The following is a 10,336-nucleotide window of genomic DNA, read 5'->3' on the forward strand; positions in this document are numbered from 1 at the left end:
GCAGAGCAGTAATCTCACCTGCTATTGCATCCTTTTAAACTTTAGCTGAAGCTGCAATATGATGTACCAGTGTCCAATGAGTTATAACTCCTCATCTCCTGTGTAACTCCCTAGACGTTGAACAGCGATTTACGTTTGAGCATTGCAGGGTAGATGGCCACCATGATCAAGTCCATCCCAGTGAGTATCTTTGCAATAACTGACTATAATAAAACAGATTTCACTATTCGTAGGGAAATGCCTTGACAAGTCAGCTCTGTCATCAGAGATGCTGTATTTCAAATACAACAAGGAGCTGAAAGAATGGACTATGAATACTATTTTTATGCTTAATATTAATTTGAAAATGTTAATCTTTAGAGCAATCTCTTTCACACTGTTGAATAGAAGGCCTTTATTTTTCTCTTCTGTGACATATTAAAGGGACATCAAAGTCAATTTATTTGCTTACTGGGTGGGGTAGTGGGGCATCCAATTACCTCAAAGTTGAAATAACCACTAATAATTATGTTTCTGTTGCTATGCTGAGCCAAAGAGAATGCTTTGAAGATGCAGATATGTGTGATATTAAGTTGACTGCAGTCCAGGGATCTTTCAGATTACTTTTTTAGAGTAAAGCAATTTTTTAGAGGTACAGTGAGGTATTTGGCATAGAGTCAAACTGCTAAACAAGCCTCTGTAGGCTCACATGAAAAATATAGTCTTACCTTTTTGTTTGCCTGCTAGCCTTGTATCTGGCTTGTTTTACCTCCCTGTTATGACTATCTGTACCTGCTCTACTCCACATCAACCTTTCTTTCAGATGACCTGAGAAGTTTCCATTTCATCATAGAAGCAACTTCTAGAAATCTGATAGATGATTATTGCAAATTTGGCTGAATCTTCAAAATATCAATGTTGTTATCTTAAAGTTTTTGTCAATTCCAACAGCAAAAGATCTACTGATTACAGCACGGGTAGAGCAAACCTCTTCTCTAGGGCAGTAATTTTCCCTGACGAATTTAAAACAGCTGTGTTGTGGTAAGTACTTAGTGTGCACTAACACTTAGCTCTTCATGAATCTTTCCTTTACCAAGCCAAACCATCTTTCAAACCCCGCTGCCATCTTTACCTGTGTAAATCTTCATGTACCACTAGGTTTGCCTTATTAATCACAACTCAGAGTCGGGCCACCACCTCAGTGTGTGGCAACTAACAAGACACAGCCCTCAGGTTATATAGGTTTCCCTGATAATTATGTCACTGTCAAAGTCCATCGTAAGTTTCCACTGTGTTCTCAGTTCTTCATTTTTCTGGTCAGTTAAAAGTTCTTATTTTTCCACCTTCAGCAAGTTCTTGTCATCATCGTCTCAGTTCTGCTTCTGATCATGAGCCTTATTGGTCCATTGTTGGTCCTTTGATCTTCTTCTTAGAATGTCAGCTCGATGTCTCATTTATGTTTCCTAATTTCTTAGAAGTTAACTTTTCAACCCTTATATTTATCTACTTATTCATCTACATACCTTACCTATATTTAGTTAACAGAGATGTTACAATCAGCACTTAATCTTCATGTCTAACTATAGTTCTCTGTATTTATTCTTTCTATTGATTAGCTCTGATGGTGATTAATCCAGCCATGGCTGGGGCTATGCAGGGACAGAATGACCAGTACTCTGCATGGACCGAAAAGAATAGTTATACACCCGTGATCACACAACTGGTATAACAATATTGAATACATTAATTTTTCTATTTCTTATTCTAAATACCTATTCTAAGTATCTAAGTCTAATATGGCTTAACACTTCAAAACACCAGAACAGTCAGCGTATAATGCAGACATATGTATGTACTGGTGCTGGTACATATCCTGCAGTATTTACTGGTACCTTCACACTATTCATTGAATGGAAAAGTCCTGACTACACAGTAAAAAGATGCTATGCATTTTAACCTTACTCGCCTGTGGTTTGGTGGTACTAACAATAGCGTTACGTGTGTCAGCCTAGGCCAGTACCTAGAGCCAAGTGTTCTAGAAAACTACCTAAGACGTTAACTTGAATGGGCAAGATGGGCCCATAGCAACACAGCGGGGGCTCCTGCAGCTCCAGTTTCTATTGCAGTGACTTCTCCCTTTTCTAGGTTCATTCATCCGGCTGCTTGGCCAGCTCCTTGGCAGCTGTGGGCAGCCCTTCCTGCAATCCCTCAAACATGTTCAACAGCCTTGGCAAGGTACACCATGTTAACTGGTCCTTAACTGAAGATAAAATATATGTTTAAATGAAATCTGGACTGAGGTCTCTGTGAAACACAGCACCTACTCAGCATCTCTTTTATTTCTTCTAGAATTGAACTGCTTTAATTAGGAGCAGAATTCAGTCCCTCTCAGCTGAGTCTCAGGTAATGGGGTCTTTTCTCAAATTTTGACAAGCTTTTTTCCCACTGCTTGCTTGAATGAAATAAAGGGAGGGATCTTCTCTGCATGTTCCTGCCTAATAGAGCGAGATGGGCTGCATTCACACACAGTCACTGCACTAGGCATTTCCTTCATATACCTCATTACGGGGACAAAATTCCCATGGCAGATGGTGTTTTCAACACTGTGATTTTTTTTACCTGTCTTGAGCAGTGACAGGCAACGCAGTTAAAACACCCAGTGCCTGGTTTGGTGTCTGCCAGCACCGCCTGCCCTGGTCCTGCTCTCAGGATATTGGGCAGATCCTGGTTGAAGACTGCAGAACTAAAATCCTTGACTGATGTCTCAGGATGCCTTTTGGCAAAGTCAGGGCAGTTACGAAGAGCTCACTACACATCAAGTGGGCAAAATTAAAGTTGTCAGGAGCCCTTTAAAGTCAGTAAATTCTGTGGGATATTGCCAGGGTTTGAAGACCAGATCTGCATTTGGCGGAGTTTCTCACTTGCCCTCTTCCTAAATGTCTTTTATATTTTCTTTTGTACTTGTCATTATCAACTTCCATATTTCTGCTATGATTCTCTGGGATTAAGGAGCTTAAAGTAATATTTCTGCTCTGCCTGATAACGGCTGTGCAGCCTCCCCAGATGGTAGTCAAATTGTCTTATAGATCAGAGAAGTTTTATTATTTCTGCAGGGTTTTCTTCCTTCACTTCTACATGCCAGCTCCAAAGATTCTGTATATTTACAGTTAATCATCAATGGCTTTAGTTAAAATAGTTTTAATGCCTCCAACGTATTCAAAAAAACCTGCTGATCCCTTTTTATCCTAATAGGACAGAAAATACTTTAAACCTTCAAAACCTGACCTTGCAAGTCATAAGACAATGCAACACCCAGCATGATCTAGCCCACAACTGGCTTCCATTAAAATAGAGAATCACAGTCACATCTTCATATACAGTAATGTGATGTTGTCTCCTACTAAAGTTTTTACTGGAGTGATTACAATTTTGAGCATGATTTGTGTGGACTGATAGGTTTTTTTTTCATCTTAGGGCCTTTGTTGTGCTCTCTTTACAGCAAATGGTATCTATTAGCTACTGTAAAATCCTGTTTCAACATCCTTTGTGGACTGTGTCCTGCCCAGTTTTTATAAAATACATATATACAAGGGGGCTTACTGCTGATGATAAAAGGTTAAATAGAATCATTAAAGTTGGAAAAGACCTCCAAGATTATCAAGTCCAACTGTCAAATCAAACACGTCTTACTGCTCTACCCATTACTGGTCATTAAATTCCACATTGCTTCATTTCTGTGCAGTAACAAGTAGTCAGGGTCTAGTAACCCCATGATGCTGTCTGCTTGGCTCCTCAGTCTTTAGAACAGTTCAGTGCTGAAGCCCTGATGGAGCTGTCAAAACAGCACACCTTCAGCTATGAAATGCATACAACAGAGCCTGCAGAGATACTCAAAACACAGCCTGGAAGTCAAGGATGACAACTTCTAGAGACTATCTATATTCAGACACCAGAACCTGGATTTCTCCTTAACTCTAGATATTTAACTGAGGCATTTTAATTATAAGTGTGGTCACACTATGCTTCTTTGTACTCATTACAGAAAGCCCAAGATCTGAATTATTCTCTGGAGGTGTCTTTTACTTCTACAATATTGCTTACTCTACAGGGAACCTAAAGTAACTCTCAGAATTGTCTGATAGGTGCCTAAAGTTTTGAGAGATGAATGTCAGCTATACAGAGGAGTGGTTGTGAGATTCATTGTGTGGGTAGAAGACATTTTCACATCCCCACTCTGCTCATTTAGACCAGGAAATTGATCACAAGCCCACCACCACCAGGACAAGCTCCCCAGCATGTCCTAGGGTGGTACATTCTCAAAATCTGCTTCTGGGGCTGCTTGCTTGTTTAACAGTGTGTTGGCTCAGAGGGAAGCCAGCCCTGCGGGTAACCTGGCGAGTAGAACATCTGATGGTACTATGCAGTAAAAGGATCTAATAGGTGATGGAAACCCAAGCCAAAAAAACATGGTCACATACCCAATTTTGGCTCTATGAAGAATTTACTGCTCTGAGCATCTCTCCATGCCTTATACACACAAGCACACCCCCGACATTACTGCCCTGTTATTTTGTGGTTTATAGCTGTTCACGCAATTGCTCTCTAACCCAGTTCACTCAAAACAATATAGGCTGGAAGAGACCTCTATGAATTAAAGTGTGTAAACTAACCTTGGCAATTTCAGATTATTTGGGCTGGGAAGCTGTTAGATAGCAGCTATGCCAGTAGGTGAATGGTAGCACCCCTGAAGACATAGAGGGGAAAGGCAAATGATGAGCTGGAAGTAGGATGGACAATCTCTCCACAAGTTAGCTACAGAAAGAAACAGCATCTTTCCCCACTGAAGTCCTGTTGATGGACTTGCCCTGCAGCTCCAGGTGTTTGAATGCCTGGCTTCAAAACAATATCCTTAAATTAATATGAATAAATACCCTCTATAAATACAGGTCTGTAAATGAGACGAAAAGTGTCAAAATCAGGAACATCTAAATGTTCAGTAACTATATCTAACTGTGACTAGGGAGTCCCTAGGGACTATAACGAGTCTATAAAACAAGTTAACACCTGCTCCTCACACTTTCCTTAATTAAAATTCAGTAGAGATGCAAGTCATTTTAATGAGTGATCTGTGGCTCCACAGGAGCCAGTCTGGAGTGGAGGCTGTCTCAACAACACCGCACAGTTTGTGCAAGGCAGTTACCGCACTTTGCATTGGGCACACTGTCTTCAGTGCTGCCCCGACCCTGGCAATCGGGTTTTTTTCTAGGGTCTGAGGGACAGAATATCAACCATATAGTCATTATTTTTCCCCCAGGTTCACAGTTTGGGCTGATACCCTCCAGAAAAAGTTGTGTTTTGACTGTGGGAAGGTCAATTCAGGTGCGCTGACCTGCCTGTAAGGTATCATTGCTCAAATGACAGAACCACCATCACAAAACTACGGAGTACGGTCCTGCAGCTACTGGGAGAGAGTCGGTACAGTTAGCACCCCCCAGGCAAAGTGAGTGAGGACTGTACACCGGCCAAGGCTAGCACTTGCACATCTAGCAAGACTTTTCTTGTCCTGAAGAGGTGCTTCCTGCTGTGACCTTACTTCAGTTTCTCCCATTTGGGAATGTAAGACCTAGCCTTGCTCTCTCCATCGTAATCAGGGCTCTGCCTTGTTCTGGGGCTTGGGGAAGCTGGGATGATCCTGCCCCTTTCCATTGTCCTGGCCACATATTTTCTGGGACATTTGTAAGTGAAAACACCACACCAACTATTTGTTGCCTGGTTCAAGGTTCTCACTGCCTCTGCTGAGCAAAGGCTTTCTACACAGAGTGTAGAAGATCCAGGTAAGGAAAACTGACAGGAACAAAAGTCGTTTGGCACATGTAAGTAATTTGACAGTAATTCAGCCACAGACAATTTGCTGAAGTGAAAGTTCAATTGTTAATGTCCAAGTGGCAGGTCACTTCAATATAAAATGAAAGAAAAATCAAGGCTTGATTTACAAGGGCTCTGGTAAAAATGTTAGGACACACCACCAGTAGATTTTTCCCTATATGTGTCTTGAAATCTTTCACCAAGTAATACTGAGGAGCCAAGCCTTATTTATATTTTTAGTTTCAGATGGAATATTTGGAGGTTTGTTCTCACCACACAACATGAATGGCAGTGCAATCTATACTTAATAGACAGAAATCTAAGGTCTAATCCTGGCTTGTTCATGCATGATACCTTATTACTTTTGAAGGAAAAGAAGTGCTCAGTATCTTTCCAGGTTATTGTTGACAGCTTTAGAGACAACTACTATGAAAGCATCTAAGCAAATGCCCTGTCATGGCCAAATTTTCTACTGCTATTAATGGACCTGTTTCCTGGATCCATAAACACTTTATAGCTATCTAGTCGAGAATGTAGATAATGCTGTTTGGTATTAATGTCTTGCAGGTAGTTCCAACATGTGGACCAGCTACCTGCGTCCTTTTCCTCATGTCTAGACTCCTTCATTCAACTGTTGACATTTTAATTTGAAAGGATCTCCCAAAAGGGCTTCCAGATGGCCAGAAAACAGCAAACCTCTGAAGCCCAAAGTTCTTTGGATTTGTTCATGCTTTACTTGGATGCACACATGCTGTGTATGAACATGACTGCATGCAAGCAATTCACGGGCTCTCCTGGCTCATCTTGATGAATCCTGAAAACAAACAATTCCTGATCTATTACAAAAGCATTCCCAGCCTTTTACTTTCCCTGCCTTTTACTGAATATTCCTTTGTAAAATCTTTCAGCCTTTCTGTTCCACTTCCATCATTTTGTCTTTGTTCTCATGGGATTCCATGCTTTCCATCTCCCCTTCCCTCTGCCTGTGAACAGACAGGTGATTGAGCTCATTTTTATGGTCTCCATACACCACCTTATCCTGCTGACTAGTGTTCAGTTCTCAGCTGGTGAAGCTGTGGCCTCCATCAGCTCTCTTTTGGTGGACAAGTGGTGAAGGTTTTGTGAGCAAGCCGGTGTGCCTGGGTGCAGCAGCCACTTTCATAAGGGTCACAGACTATCTTGCCAGGGAACAGAGGGGCAAGTTGCACAGCTGTTTCCTCAGAAGGTGTAGAGCCGACTTACAACAACCTCCACATCTCAGCAAGCCTCTGGACTCAGCACACCTCTCCTGATCTAAGACTCATTCTATTTACAACTGGGGTCCACTGCGTGACCAAAATCTGTTAGAAGCAAAAGCCGTGAGAAGATGAAAATCAAAGAAAGGTGGGAATGCATTTCAGTTTTCCATGTTCTCTTACAAAAGCCATCTCTTCCTTCATCTACCTTGTTTTGTTTGCTAGCACATGAATTTCATCAACTCTCTGTTTTCATAGAAATGCGTCCTGCCCACCCCTTTATCTGTATAGGGTGATGTATATGCCTGTATAGGTTAAATCACTTGGTGTATTTCCACAGCCACGTCCTCCTTTTCTATTGGTCCTAATACAGTGACAGCGTACTAAAGGAAGGAAAATTTTGTGTTCGTGAGGTGGAGACCCCTGATCTAAATAGGTGGAGTTGTATTCCTGTAGCATAGCAGATTCGGGATTTTGGTGAGTATATTGCACCAGCTCTCACACTCACACATGTGTAAGTGGTCTCAGGAGTCTTACTGTAAACCAGTCTTACCTTATAATACATCACCTCACATATAGCTTTAAGTGTCTTAAAACTTAGTTCTATAAAAAAGTCATTTCCATAGCTCCTGGCCACTTTCTGAAACTCACCGATTCTGCAGTTAGGGAGTACTTCTACATCTGATTTTTTTTTAAACCAGTTTGCTTGTTTTTGTAAGGCAGGTAAATTTAAAGTTAATATACAGACCCTCTATAGCCACAAATAATACAATGAAACTTTGTCCTCCAATATTGCTGCAGGGTTTTGATCCAGTAGACACTTACTGTTGAGTTTATATGACATAAATATGGTCTGATATAGTTTGATTCAGCAGACATTTATTTTTCTGTCTTATTTATACTGCACAGATAGTGCCATTTATTCCTTGAATGTAGTGACAGATACAAAATAGAGACCATATGGAATATTTGCAGTCTCTGGGTTTTTTTATAACCAGATCTGAGAATATGTTCCTCTCCATTTTGAATACATATGATTCACCAAACATTTTGTATTTAGGCTTCCCTTCTAACTATGCTGCGTTAGTTTTTGCCATTGCTGGTTCTATAATAGTACACATCATCTATACTGGTAAAGATAATGAAAATTATTTACTCTCTCTCCTCCAGATTCAGTTTATACTTTTGTTTTGGCCTTGTCAGTATGTTTTTACCTCTCAGTTTCTACATTTACCAGAAGAAGAACATCAATGGAGACATTATTGTTGGCACTGCTAACAACAGCATTTTCATTCTCAAATGTAAAAATAAAAATAATATATCAGTGCTTCAAAACCATGGTAATAGAAAATTTGTGACAGCTACAATAAACCAAAATATATTGAGTTCTTTTTCACATATTTTTGCACCTGAATCGCACACTTAAGCTTTCCCTACAATCATGAATCCATTAAATTGTGCTTCAAAACACAAGCCAAATATCACCAAGTCAGTCTGCAAATCTTTCCTATTGAATCGCCTATATTATTGGCCAGCATACGACGGTATTCTGGATAGCCCGAGGGTTAGACAGACAAGTGCACAGAGAGACTGGATTTGCATGTTACCAAGTCAACTTTCTGACAATAAAAATAGAAAGCCCCTATCACTTTCCTCCCGTTTGCTCCAAGAGATATTAAAGAAGTGTAACAAGCCTTGGAAAACACAAGATGAGATGAAGATAGCAACAATAATTTCCAGAAAACAGGCTCATTTTCCCTTCTTTTTTTGGTGCTGGACCAGGCCTGTTTTATATCATCATGATGTTTGCCCATGAATGAATGGACTGTCTTGGGACCCTGGCAGATAACATCCCCCAGGGTGCGGCTGACGAGGGTGTATGTTCCATTAAAACACAGATAATGGGATGTCTGACGCTGGAAATCAATTCTGAGTAGTCATATATAGCTTACACTCATTTCATTATCCAAACGTATTTCCTAATCACTTCTGTAGAAATACCCATAGATATAAAAACTTCAGCAGCAGTAAAGCAGCACCTGTTAGGCTCTCACACAGAGAAGTGCCGAGCACAGCTGAGGCAGAGTGGTGAGAGAGAGTAAATTCTACCACAACCGCTGAGGATACTTAGGAAATGAAATAGGTTAATATTTACACATATGAGAAATTAAAAGACTTGATGGTCCTGCCTGTTGTCTCTCACTACCTAAAAGGGTAGGAAAATTTCGAATCACAAGATAATTGAATTTTCTAAGCAATAATGAGAGTTGAAAGCATTTGCAGTGAGCATATTGAAACTATACAAATATGCTTAATTTCTAGACAGAATAAGTCATTAACTTGGTGTTGAGGCTGTAAATAAATTTTTCATTGAAGACAGAAACTTAATACTGTGTGTGCTGTTAAAAACAGATATTTATGGCACCTCAGCACTTAATTTTACAGCCATGTTTGTGAGCTCTTTTACGCTTCTTCTGGGGAATCTTTCACATACCGCAGGAACTGCAACCGGCAAGAGATCCCAGCCCTCCGGGCAGCAGCCGTGTGTCTCTGCAGGACAGGTGAGGAGAGGCAGGAGTGACAACTTGCCCGACTCCACTGTTGGGGTCAGGATTAGCCACCACACTTTGAAGGGACCGAGACTCTTCCTTCAGAGCTGCTGGTGTTTATGCAGTCCTAGCGTCACCCGGACCCTCCAGGGCAACATCAGACCACGTACCTCCCACTTGCCTCTCCCAGCAAAGACTGTCTGTTCTAGCTCCTGAACTGGACTGGGGTGGAGGGTGACTTGCCCTACTCTCTGGGATGAATCCCAAGGCACGTTTACTACCGTCCATGCTGTGCTAAGGGATACTCCCCTCTGCTCACATGAGTAGGGGAAATTGTAGATGCTCAAGCTCCACACTGACCCTATTTTCACTGGCAGTCACTGGACATTTTTGCAGCTGTTCAACCACTCAAACATCTCAAAAGACAAGAGTCAAAGTAAGTTTTCAAAAAAATAATTATTAGAACAATAAGAAACATCTCCAAACAACCTAAACTCTTTCCTTTTATCTCCACCAGCGTTCAGTTTCACATGATTTTGGTCTATGCTATTACAAGGTTGCTAAGATGTCAAACCCCAGCTACTTTGATAACTCACCAGTTTAGCAGAGAGTTCAATTAGTTGGGGACAGCCTAAACCCTGTAGGTTTTGGCATCTTGCCTGCGGCTACACACATTTAAAAGCACAACCACCCTGTCTCATGCAACAG

Source organism: Phalacrocorax aristotelis, chromosome 1 (genome assembly GCF_949628215.1).
Source record: "Phalacrocorax aristotelis chromosome 1, bGulAri2.1, whole genome shotgun sequence".
In the NCBI taxonomy this organism is placed as follows: Eukaryota; Metazoa; Chordata; class Aves; order Suliformes; family Phalacrocoracidae; genus Phalacrocorax; species Phalacrocorax aristotelis.